The following is a 12,713-nucleotide window of genomic DNA, read 5'->3' on the forward strand; positions in this document are numbered from 1 at the left end:
TTGCACATCAAGCATTGTCACTCAGCCATAATACAGATTAATGTGTTCAGAGACAACTCAGAGTGATTTCACCCATCTATAAAGCAGAGGTGAATGGGAAGAGACAGTAGCTTAGGACAAAAAAGCCAAATATCCAGGGTAAGTGTTATGCATTTCTTATGTTAGATAATACTACACTGATAACATTTAATTGCATTTGGTTCTGAACAAGTGCACTTGATTATAGTGAGCTATATATAAAAGGATGCTGGCAACTCAATTTCAGCAGTGCCAAATATTGCTGTTTTCCTCTGATTTTACTGTTCTCAGAGTTATACTTTGTTAATCCAGTTTAAATGTATTCTCTCTCATTGAGAAGCAGTAAGAGATTCATTTATGCATTTTCCACAAACTCTACAGGATCAGGTGGTTTAATCATCACAACATAAGACATAACTAAGGAAAAAGAATCTTCTTATCAATGAGCCTCTGTGAAGCATCAAGGTTTGCGGCTGTAAGTTGAAATGTTGTTGGTAGGCATGCAAGTGTGAAAGCTGTGGGGAGGAACACAGTTTCTCCTCAGTCTTTCCATCAAAGCTGACCTCTTTCAAATAAGAAAGGGAACGCATGATAAATATAAACTGATTTGGAGTTCCACACTGCATTTCTTTATCATGTGTTAAACAGGAGAAAAAAGGATACACAAGGTCCACTCAGCCCTCAGAGGTAAGTAGAGGACTTTGTCGTGACCGTAGTGTCTTTCCCTTTTGCTGCATGTATTTTAATAAGGTAAGTGATTTTTACCTTTTAATTATTTATCCTTCCTGTGTGTTGTACTCTTGTCTGTCCTAAACCCTACTGATAACTTACTTGACTTTCTTTTTAATTAGAGTAGTGCAGATATGTATTTGAGGCATAACAGTGTCCTTTCCAAGGTTGTGTACAGCTATTATGTACTACCTAGGTGAAGGAAGGACATGGCACCGTCATGTATCATTCTTCCATCAAAGATTTGGCAAACAGCACAAAATTGTCATGGAAGAGGTCGTCTTAATTTCTGGATAAATTCCTGACATAATTGTGTGCAGAAATAAATATAGCCCATATTATGTCCCTGATACATCTTCCACAATGTATAATATACAAAAAGTTATTATCAATTAGCTGGGAAAAAAAAAAAAAAAAAAAAGAAGCATCTAATACTTATCTAAAATTAGAATGTAGACATCCATTTTTCTTTTATGTTTGTTTAGTTTGTTTGTTTTCAATTGAGTGTCTTTCTTTGCTTATTTTATAAACTGAAGAAAGTGGTTAGCAGTCAATGCAGGAAGTTAATTCTTCACATGGGGCAATTTTACTGTAAAATGTATTGCACAGGAGACAGAATTCAATACATCACCTGAAACTGAAAAAGCCTTGACAGAAAAGTTCCCAGACTTGGAAAACATTTGTACGTCTGTTATGCATTTACAGATCAAGCTCAGCAAAACGTTGCAAATTTAAGTACCTGCACAGTCAAGACCTTAGCAGCAGATATAAATGTTTAGCTAAAGGATTTACGAATCTCAGATTTCAGGACATAAGATGAGCTTCTTAGGAGGGAGATATGAATCATATCTATGTAACAGCACTTTTAGACACTGTAATCGTTGTTCCTAGTAGAAAAATGCTTCTTAATTAGAGTCAGATGTTGAAAATTTTGAGTTATATGAAAATGTCACAAGCCAACTCTCCCAAAGAAAATAATAGGTTACTTGTTGGACTCTCTCTCTTTAGAAATAAAGAAATAAAGAATCGATATAATTACACTGAAAATGTATATTTTTTTTCTGTATTCAGCAATGTTTGTTGCTTTAAGCTAGGCTGAAATAGAAGTCAAGAGAATAAGATTAAGTGTAGTTTTGGGATAACTGGGAATCCTCTCCTGAAAACATCAGGTTTATAACCATCAGAAAAACTGAAATGGACACCCACAAAAAGCACTTTCTCTCTAATGCCTTATTCTTTCCCCAAATTAAATCCATGCCACGTGCTCCCCTTTGCAAGACAAAATAAAATAAAATAATAAAATAAAATAAAATAAAAATAAAAATAAAATAAAGTAAAATAAAGTAAAATAAAATAAAATAAAATAAAATAAAATAAAATAAAATAAAATAAAATAAAATAAAATAAAATAAAATAAAATAAAATAAAATAAAATAAAATAAAATAAAATAAAATAAAATAAAATAAAATAAAAATAAATCTTTTCTATACATCTCTTCTACATGGTCTTTGCAAACCTGGCCACTTTGTTTGAATGCAGTAAAGTGCTACAGCCCTGGAGCAGTCCCTTCGGAAGAGATTGCTCAGGTTTTCTCTGGCCTCCCTCTTACCAGTAATACCTTTAGCCCCTTTTTTCCCCCCTCTCTTTTCCCCAAGGAAATAAACTCCGAGTTTTTAGAGTTCTTTAGATCAATTTAACAGAAAAGCAAAGAACTCCTTCTAGGGTCCTATTGAGATAATGTGTAATGCAACCAACACATAGTGTGATGTCGTTCTCTTCATAGCATGGCATCCTTACATGTCAGAATCTCTTAAACTATAGCCTAATGCAGATGCCATGGCCTATCCCACAAGGTGGTGTTTAAACCTGTTTTCCAGCACTAAGATGTTTGTGTACAGCAGTTCTTTACTCTGAAAGACAATGTCTCCCCTGCACCTGTATCAACAGAACAGCAATCTTTTTTCCTGCTTCTCCCCATCAGATGTATGGCCATCCCCAGGTTTCGTATATAAATGACCAGCATGAGAGATCACACTCTGCTCCCTTTCAGATTTTAAGGAACGTCTTTTCTGAAATATATGTATGTACTACAGAGAATTTGTTCCTTCTACTCATTTTGTGTCAGTTGGGTGTGGTTACGCTCACATTGAATACACATCTGTGCTAGGGAAAGAGACTATTGTTTGTGCAGTAGGTTAATGAAGGAATCCTCTCTGAAAAAGAAAATAAAAGAAAAAAGAAGAAAAAAAAAAGACAAAAAAAAAGACAAAAAAAAGACAAATGTCATTATAGATATACCCTCAAATATTGGCCTAGAAATAAAATTAAATTGCAATTTTTTTTTCTTTAACTCTGTGAGATGGTGGGAATGAACAGAAACATGAAGTTGTTGTTAGCTGTTAAACTGCAAAGCAATTTCACCTCATAAATGGTAATTTGAGTATTCTTAAATGTATAAATATACACAAGAACATTTGTAACTGGAAGTGTAATCCATGAATGAAAGTCACTTGTGACCAGGATTGACTCATGGTGAGACCTGGGCATCTAAACACACCTGGAGACCTCTGCCATCACCACTTGGAGTGGTGCCATCTGCATTTGTATTTTATAATCTATCTATATTCAGAGAGCTTTTCCTAAGAGCAGAGCTGTGTTCGCTACCACAAAGTTTTCTTCTTGTTTTAGGAGTGGAATAAAACTTTTGGAAGACATAACATTTGCCATAGTGTTTCTTGTTATAGGAGTGCTACTCCTGTTGGACTGTGTGATAGATGGCGACCAGTTCCTGTTCACCATTTATTGACCATCCTGCTGGCCAAGGGCATCCAGCCAAGCCACAGGGAGGAAGACTACCTGCTTCCTGGTCTGGTTTGCTGCCCTCCAGTTCAAGTGGAGAGATAACCTCTTCTTTCTGGAGAACAGCCAGGGGCAGAGGGTGCTTACAAGAACGGTCCAGTAGGCAAGGAACCAGCAGGGTCTTTGGGGCAGGAAGAGAAGAGCAGCAAGCAAGCACACAGTCAGGTGTGCAGTTGCTGAAGGAAACTTTGCCATGGGTCCTGGCAAGGACTGTGTGGTTTCTTACAGTCCAAGAAGCCACAAGTGGAAGAAACACTGAAGAAACACTACAGGAGACTTGCTGATCCTCACAGACCCTGTAGATATGTAAAAGCTGCTATCTGTCCCAGTAAATCTGAGCTGTGTCTATTTGAAAAGATATATATTTATCTATGATATCTATGATAGGATATCTATTTATAAATGTGTTATCCTCATGTTATACAAGGTGATCTTATTTATAAAAAGACCCTTAATTCAAGAAATTTGGGCACATAAATAGCTGCTCTAGGTATGAGAATCTTTGGAAAAACCTCTGGAAAGGTATGAGGTAAGGATGAAGTATTATTTTAATGTTGAAAGAAAAAAAAAAGATTAATTTAAATATCGAATTAATCATTCCTCATCGAATGCTGGTGATGCATCCTGACAAATTAGTGATAATTACTGAACAATTTTTAGCCTGGTTTATTCAGGAAATGAGGCTTGGATGATCATTCTGTCTGTCAGTGCCACTTAATAACTGCTGGATCCATTCATCAGCTGCAAACCTAACAGAGGAGTGATGCTGTCAGAGCTGCCCAGTCCTCAGCATCCTCAAAAAGAGAATTTCTACTGCTGGGTGGAAAGTGCCTGATTAATAAGCAGAACGATTTTAATAGGCTAAACATTCAAACTTAAAAGAATTAATAACATAAATAAAAATAGGAGAAACAGAAATGCTGTAATCATACAAGAGCAAAGAGGCTTTTTCTCAGTCAAGAGTATTGTGTGGATTCTCTGTTGTCTAGTAAGGGACTGTGCATTCAGTACACAGTATTTTAACCCAATGTTTAGAAGACAAATACTTTGGAAACTGAAAGTCATGAGTTCTGATACTCAAATTATTCCTCATTCTTCTTAAACTGTGTGATATTTTCATAGGCATGTTATATCACAGGCCACCTGTCACTGACATGCAAAAAGCATGTTGTATGTCTCAGCCACGCTTTCATAAATTCCATCGTGCTTTCATAAATTTATGCAAACTAAGAAAGGAAGAACTTTGGTTATGGCAGTTTATTTTATTTATATTTCTCTGTCAGAAAAGCATCCTTAACATTCTCTAGGTAATAAGAAGGGAACCAATGTTTTGATGTAATGACAGGATCCAGCACCTTCTATTGGCTGTAGTTTTCTAACAAGTGTCCTGGTACTGTCCTGGCTGTTAAATGTTACACACACTAAATTGAATCATAAAGGAGCATGCACTAGCTAGTGGGTAAAACCAACACCACAGAAAGTCGGTTAGCTGATTAATGTCTTTTGCGCCTGATTTTTGAGGTTTCCATTAATTAAAATGAATTTCATCTCTTGCAGGACCGTATATGTTACATATTCCTTCCCCCAGAGCAGATATAATAAGCTGTCTTCACATGGGAGTGTGAAGTATCTCTCATTTCACTTTTTGGAGAGCTCCATGCAGACACATTCCTTCATGGCATTTTCCAAACACTTTTGAAAGGTTCCAGGCCAAGCAGAAAATCCATGAGAGTTTTTCAGTGAATTCATTTTTTGCAACTTGCTCTGAGCTGGAATAACAGTGCACTGAGCAACTTCAGAGGCTGCATTTTCAGGAAAGAAAAGAATCTCCCTTCTCTCTTTTTATTCATACATATTATTATTTCTCACTATGTTCATATGTGCACACACACCACACATAAAATAATATCTGTGATCTGTCAAACAAAGCCACATTGGATGAAGTAATCTGAAGGTGGATGAAGGAGTTTTGTGTCATACCGGTTTCTACCAGTAAAAGGGAAGAGATCCTCATGCTTTTATGAGTGGCTCCAATACTCACAGGAGCAATGACCCTGGTTGGGCTGGGGCTCACCAAACTGGTGTTCTGCTCTTATGTCCTACATGGCCACAGCACCAGTATCTGCACTATCCATTGCTATTGATTTGTTTAAACTATGTAAATTATGCCTCCAAACTATATGCAAAAGACTGTACTATGTGTCAAATTCTGTATCTGTAGGTACAGTTTCTTAGAAGTGCTTTATTTATGTGCAATTGCATACAAAGAGTGACTATGTGATAATCTGGGCAGAGCAGGAGCTGGAGGACCTGGGTTATCTCCAGGACCACCTAAAATCCCCAGCTGGAGAGCTGCCGCACCAATTAGTCAGATAATTTGCTGTGAAGGTGTCTAAGAGCTCAGTCAACTACCTTGTCCCAAGTCAGGCCATCACCTCAAACCAGTCCCTCGTCCACCTGCACAAAGACAAGCTGAGGACCTCCAGGACCAGGCAGGGGATTCATGACAAAGTACATGTGGTGTGCTCAGAGGCACACCCCCGAAGCCCTGTGATAATTACAGGGCAAGGCAAGAGCTTTTCCTTCATTTTTTTCTATGAAGCTGTTCTCCTTAAGCTAGTATTTAGCATACAAAGGACAAAGAATTCAGTACTAACATTTGCAATATATTTGCCTCCCATTCAGGCTACATTTCTGAGCAAAGCATTCTGCTTTGGCAATAAATGGGGAAATCTTCTCAGTATTCTTCTCCTTTAACATCTAACAAATTAACCAGGCTCATGAGTGCCAGACAGGCAGTGGGAAACATTTGTTTAGGTATTAAGATTGCTCTCTCGTACAAGTGCTAGCCAAATATTTCTTTTGCCACTTCTGTGTCTAGACCAAAAGATTCTTATGTTACAAGAGGAAGTATTTGTGGTAAATTCAAGTCAATCTTTCAAGTCCTTTAAAGTCTTGCTAGCAAGGTTGCCAATATCAGCTAGTGAAATATCACCTTATGCCTGACATCTGATGCTCAAATAAGAAGTGTCCTGATTCCCTGATGGCATTGTCTCCAGGGAAACTAAGCCTAGGTACAGACCAGTGTGTTACTTACAGGAAGCAAAGTGACACAAGACTTTGCTGACACAAGACTTTGCTGACACAAGTCTTTGCTTTTGCAAGACACAAGACTAAAATGACACAGTCCATCTCTTTCCACAAACCTAACACATAGTTGCCAGAAATGTTCACAGTTGTTAAAGATTCTTGTTGATCCTATATTTCTATTGGTATAATTTGCAGCAAGTTAAACAAAGGATAGCATCACGGTGTTTCTGGTATGCCCCGGTGGTCTCCACAGAAGTACAGGTCAGAGTATAAGGATCTGCAAAGATGTGTGTGACTGAATATCTGTGTGCACTTTGATTCTAAAAAGCCCTGAGTGGAGTGGAGGATGCCACAGAGTGAAAGCTGTGTGTGAACTGTTGCATGTTTTACTTCTGACTCTGAAAACATATATCTATTATTTACTCTTCCTACTAGTAGGAGGTCATATGGCTACTTTTTAATAAAATGAAAATAAATAAATAAATAAATAGAATAAGAAAGGTTTTTTGTTTGTTTGTTTATTTTTCTTAATTCATCAAAATTGAAGACTTCTTCAGGAACAAGAAGGCAATGGTACAGGTCCTCCTGTTCCCAAAGGACAGAGAGGAGCTCCGTTAAAGAAGGCCTGAATCTGAAGTGGCTTCTCAAAGCTTTATACAAAAAAAGCATACTCTCTGCTGTTCTCTGAGGACTGTAACAGCAACACAACAAAAATCTCTGAGTGCAGGAGCTATTCTAAAGGGAGTAAATAAGCATCTTCTGCAGCATACACGATGTAAACAGCAGCTCCAAAGGAAACATAACCTCCACTTCAGTGCTCTCTCAGCTGTTTATTTCCTTTGCCTACTGATCTGAATGATCTCACTTGAAGTGAGATGGCAGCTGCATTCCTGTTTTTCTCGGGAGCCTCTGTAGTTAGTGGACGCAGGAACAGAATGGCAAATAGAAAGAGACGTGTTTGTTCTAACTTTCTGCAAGGTGCTTGCATGGATTTCCTGACTGCTGTCTCTCGCTCTAATTGATAGCTCTTCTCCAGCTTAATGATGATAGCTACCTCTCTTGTTTTTCACAAAGAAAATGTAGGCAGGGGAAAGCAAGACCTTGCAGTAATACCCACATAACAAGTACCTGTGATACAGCAAGGTCCCAGGGCCCTCTGCTATACGCTCTCCATCCTTCCTTACAGTCAAGAATAATAAACCAGTCCCCAAAGTCAAAGCTGCTAAAATAGTCCTTAAGGATTCTGCTGGAGGCTGAGCAGAAAAGAAAATGCTGCTGGTGACAGACTCCTGGCCACGCAGCTGAGACAGACACCAGCCAGATTCATCAAATTGTGAACTGAGAATTTTAAATCTGAAAAGTCTTTAGTTAAAGACTTTTCAGTTGTTTGTCTTAGAGCAAGTGAAGTCTGGTTTTGCTCCTTAGAATCCTCTTCTCCTGTAGGCATGTAATATTGGTAATACGAGAGACTGAATGGAAAGTAAAGGAAAAGGAATTGGAGACATTTGTCTGATCACCAAAATATTTTTTTTTCCTGAAAATTGCAGACAGCTAGTGAAATTTAGTTCACTGCCATGTTTTGCAAAGCCTATTTCAATCACCATACATATTTAATTTCTATTCATGTTGCATAAAGAGGCAATATTTGTATTGATCTTTCATATGGAAAAGAAAGGTTTTTTATTCACCCTCCCTATATTGATACTACTTTTGCCTACTATTTTCAGCTGAAAAATCACTGAGAAATACTGAAATGCACACTCATGGGTGGCTCCCGGAAAAACAGGCTGTTCTGTTACAGTGCTAAGCCCCATGTCTTTAAGGCTCATATTTCAGCAAAATGATTTCAGTTCTGGAAGTGGAATTGCAAGGTGAGGCAGGCCCCTGTGAAGCTGCTGAAAGCCAGAGACCCGTTAACTTTGTGTTTGTACATTTAGGCTACAGCCTAGCTGTAAGACATGTGTTAAAGTCTTTGAATTTAGACACAGGGCAGCTAGAAAACTTGCATGAGAAATAGCAAGCCCGGTGGATAAAACTTTGTCACAGCAAGTGCAGAACAAGTTTTTTTAATGTCGACTACTCTTCTTTAAATAGCAGTATTTCCACAGAAAGAAGGACATGCAGGGAGGGATGCGTGGAGTGTTTCCCTTGCAGGGGCAGTGATTTGGAGATGATCCCTTGCTGCAGGGACCCTGTTGCTGGGAGGCAGGAGGAGGTATTTAATGTCTCCTGGCCCAGTCTACTGATCCTACAATGCACATTGTTTCACTTTGTTTTATAGAGAATGAAGGAATCCTTCTCACAGGAGGCACAGGAGTGTCAGTGTGTTACATTTCTTCCGGTTCGGAGCTGCCTCTCTGCCTGCAGAACTGAGAAACCTGCACTTTCCTCTGCTGCTTTCCTTCCCCAAAGTCTCTCATTGCTGCTGCGTTCAGCCCAGGCAACTGGGCATGAAAGAAATGGATGTGTGCATTTTGTTTCTTTTCCCTGTCCACAATGAACTTCTAACCTGGGTCTCAGTGTGACCCACCTCGCTTGGCTTCCTCTGGCCCACACAGCACAACACTTATTGCTGCAGCTACAGCCCTGGCTACGGGGGATTTGGACAAGGTTACAGTCATGACAGCCCAGAGGTTCAGAGTATTCAGACCACATGTGCCCTAAAGGAACACACATCTGTTGCAGTCACTGAAAACTGCCCCCAAGGCTGTCCTCACTGGACAGCCCTTCTGCTCTCTGGAGTGTGTCTTGCAGTTTGTCATAGATCAGCATCCTTGGCTTATTTCTTTTCAGATTGGGCCTGAGAGGAGCTATGTGAGATCTACAGCCTGGTCCTCCTGCAGAAACAGAGGACTAGACTCTTGCTGGTGAGAATGTAAATACAGGGATTAACTTTGATTGGGAAAAAAAAAAAAAAAAGAGTCAAGGAGCTCATGAAGGATTTGAGGATTTGAGTCTTCTTTTCATATAGATGTGATCTAAAATCCCTAATCTCCAGGAAGAGACCTAAGGAATCCCATCCAGGCATGGGTTCAGGCAAGAATGATACCCTTTTGTTATATTGCAGCAGTCTGTTTCTATCTCCTTTTTCAGAATGTGTAAATGCAGCCACCAGTCTGTCAGTCTTTCTGTCCCAAGCTCTATAACAGCTTTCATTGTTTCTCAAAAATGGCACACATTTCCTCCCTGTATCAGGAATGGCGGATGATAGAAAGATCTTGTCCATATCTTTTTTCCATGGCATGGACATCATCAAACCAAGGAACACATCTTGTCTTGCATGTCACTTGCTGAAAGAGCTCATGGGGATGATGACATTTGATGAAATGGAGACTCTTTGGGCCTCTGAGGCAGAGAACTCTGCTGCAATACATACTTCTTACTACATTTTTTTTCTCACCAAAGTTAATGACCTAGCTTCATAGTTGATGTGAAATACATGATGAATATCCCTTTTCTATATAAAATTAACAAACTGGATGAGAATTTTGTTTCTTTTGTTCAGCATAATACAGGAATCAAAATGGGTTTTCATCTTGAATTCAAGTCTTCTGTGTGTCTGTTCTGTGAAGTCAGTCATATCTGATGCTGGCCTAATTTGTGCACAGGATCTTGAAAATAAGTAGGGTATAGTCAGGTTGATTTCCGAGGTGACAGGTCTTCTTTGGGTGGCAATAGACTTTAGGGTAGATGAGATCAAAAGTTCTACAGCAGCCAGAAATAAGCCATTTGAAAGTCAAATTTACCAACTTCTTAGTTGCCCCAGTGAGATAATCCTGATTTTGGATCTGTGGCCAGACTTGAAGGATACTGGCTTTAGCTTTTTCTAGTCTTCACTAAACAAACTACTGTGTGACCTCACTTCCTTTCCCTGTCCTTCTTTTTAATATCCCATCCCTGAGAACACCAGACCTTTGTGTGAATTAATCTCTGGGATATGTGCAATGATGTCATACCTTAAAAAGGATGGACCTGCGGAGGTTTGAAAGCCTACTCCTGATGGAAATATTTTCTGTTGGAGTAGTTCTTTCTTTTACACTGTCTGCATATGTATGTGTAATTAGAGGATCAGATATACATGACAAGCCCATGATTTTTCTTCTCAGTAGACAGTTTGTCACTGCAGATACTGTATACTTCACCGTGTCTGCAGCTCTAATAGAGTTGTCACTCACCGTAACTTTCCTGCAGAAATGTCAAACTACTGGCTGTATCTCTTCTAAGTCAGTAGATACTCAAAGCTGGCAGCAAGTTATAGGGCAGATTCTAGAGGTTTTTTCCTGGTACCTTCTTTGCATAGTACAGAATCTAAACCTGGACAATATCAAGCTGGTTTGTATATTAATATCTTGTCTTGATACTCTATTTGCTTGGGCTATAGCCATGAATACTTAAGGTCTGTACTTTATCCCCAATTTCCTCAACTGATAATGAACAATTTACCATTGTTTTAAAATAAAAAAACATATGTTTAAAAGCTAAATCTTGGAGGGAAATAATATGGACATTAAATGAACAATATCTTCTGTTTCCTGGTATTCCTTTCCCTAAAGAATAATTCCTTACATTAAAGACACTCAGTTTAGAGTTATGCATGATCAAGTAATCTCATCACAACTCAGTTGTATCTGCTTGCTTTCTATTCTGTCCTCCTTTTATGCCACTAATGTAAGCTTTTCCAGATGATAATCCTTTTACCACATTCTGATATTGCTGTGTCCATTTACGTCCCTGCAAAATTAAATTGTAGCAAATCATCTAGTAAAAGACAACATGAGCATACTGTAAGTTCCTGGGAGGCTTAAGCCTGGACAACAACTTACAGCATTAGGAGTGCCAGAGAGAGCAAATGAAACCATTGAACCACCCTGTCTTATTTGCAGTCTCACATACCACTCTTACCAGCTTACTCATACCAGCTATTGATCAATTTTATACTGACAGGCTCTAGGGTCTCTTCTTTTGTGAGGTTCTGTAATGTGTTATAGAAAATTCTTATTTCCAACATCTGTGTTTTACACATATTGAGGGATTTCTACGTTCTTTCTCTCACTCAGGGCTATTATTCCTATTACATAATTACAGTCCTAAAGTAGTTTCAGAATCATACTGTTTGCTTATATTTACACGGTCACTATCTCAGCCATCACCTCCAAAGCTTATCCCCTTCAACTGTACCATCTCCCCTCTTCGTCCCTCTTCTTCCTTCCCCTTCATGGCTTCAGCCTCACCTTCTCTCTCCTGGACCATTGTCCTATCACTGAAGAAAATCCAAGTCCAGTTTGGTCATAGCTCTTGGCACTGCTCACAGTCAGGGAAGTTCACATTTGCCAGTCCCAGTCTTTCTTGTGGTTGGTTTACCAATTTTCCCTAGCTGCTGTAATAATATTTTCACGTAGTGTTTGCTTAGTGTGTTCTTTGTGTTGTGAAATTGCAATGCAACTAATATCTTGTAAAACCTAATTGCATTGTGATTTTGACTCTGGATATCTAACTCCAGGAACATAAGTTAAAATCAACAACTACAAAAAAAAAAAAAGTGTCAAAATTACTTTCAGGTTGTGAGTATATAACTAGGGAAATCTACCAAGATTTTTGTTTCAGCTGCCCCACCTTTTAAAGAGTTTTGAAATCTGACTGTATTTATTTTCAGAGGCAGGTATTAGAGCTCCAATCTGGTAACCTGTGTAGCCTTTCCAAACTTTTTGGGAAATTCAAGAGCTGTTTGGAGGTCTTCCGTTAGAATCATAGAGTCATTAAGGTTGGAAAAGACCTCCAGGATCACCTGGTCCAACCATACCCTACCACAAATGTCACCCACTAAACCATGTCCCTAAGCACCAGGTCCAACTTTTCCTTGAACACCCCCAGGGACAATGACTCCACCAACTCCCTGGGCAACCCCTTCCAATGCTTAACCACTCCTTGTGAGAAGAAATTTCTCTTAATTTCTGACCTGAACCTCCCCTGGCTGAACTTGAGGCTATTCCCTCTTGTCCTATAGCTAGTTATCTGT

Source organism: Anser cygnoides, chromosome Z (assembly GCF_040182565.1).
Source record: "Anser cygnoides isolate HZ-2024a breed goose chromosome Z, Taihu_goose_T2T_genome, whole genome shotgun sequence".
Lineage (NCBI taxonomy): Eukaryota > Metazoa > Chordata > Aves > Anseriformes > Anatidae > Anser > Anser cygnoides.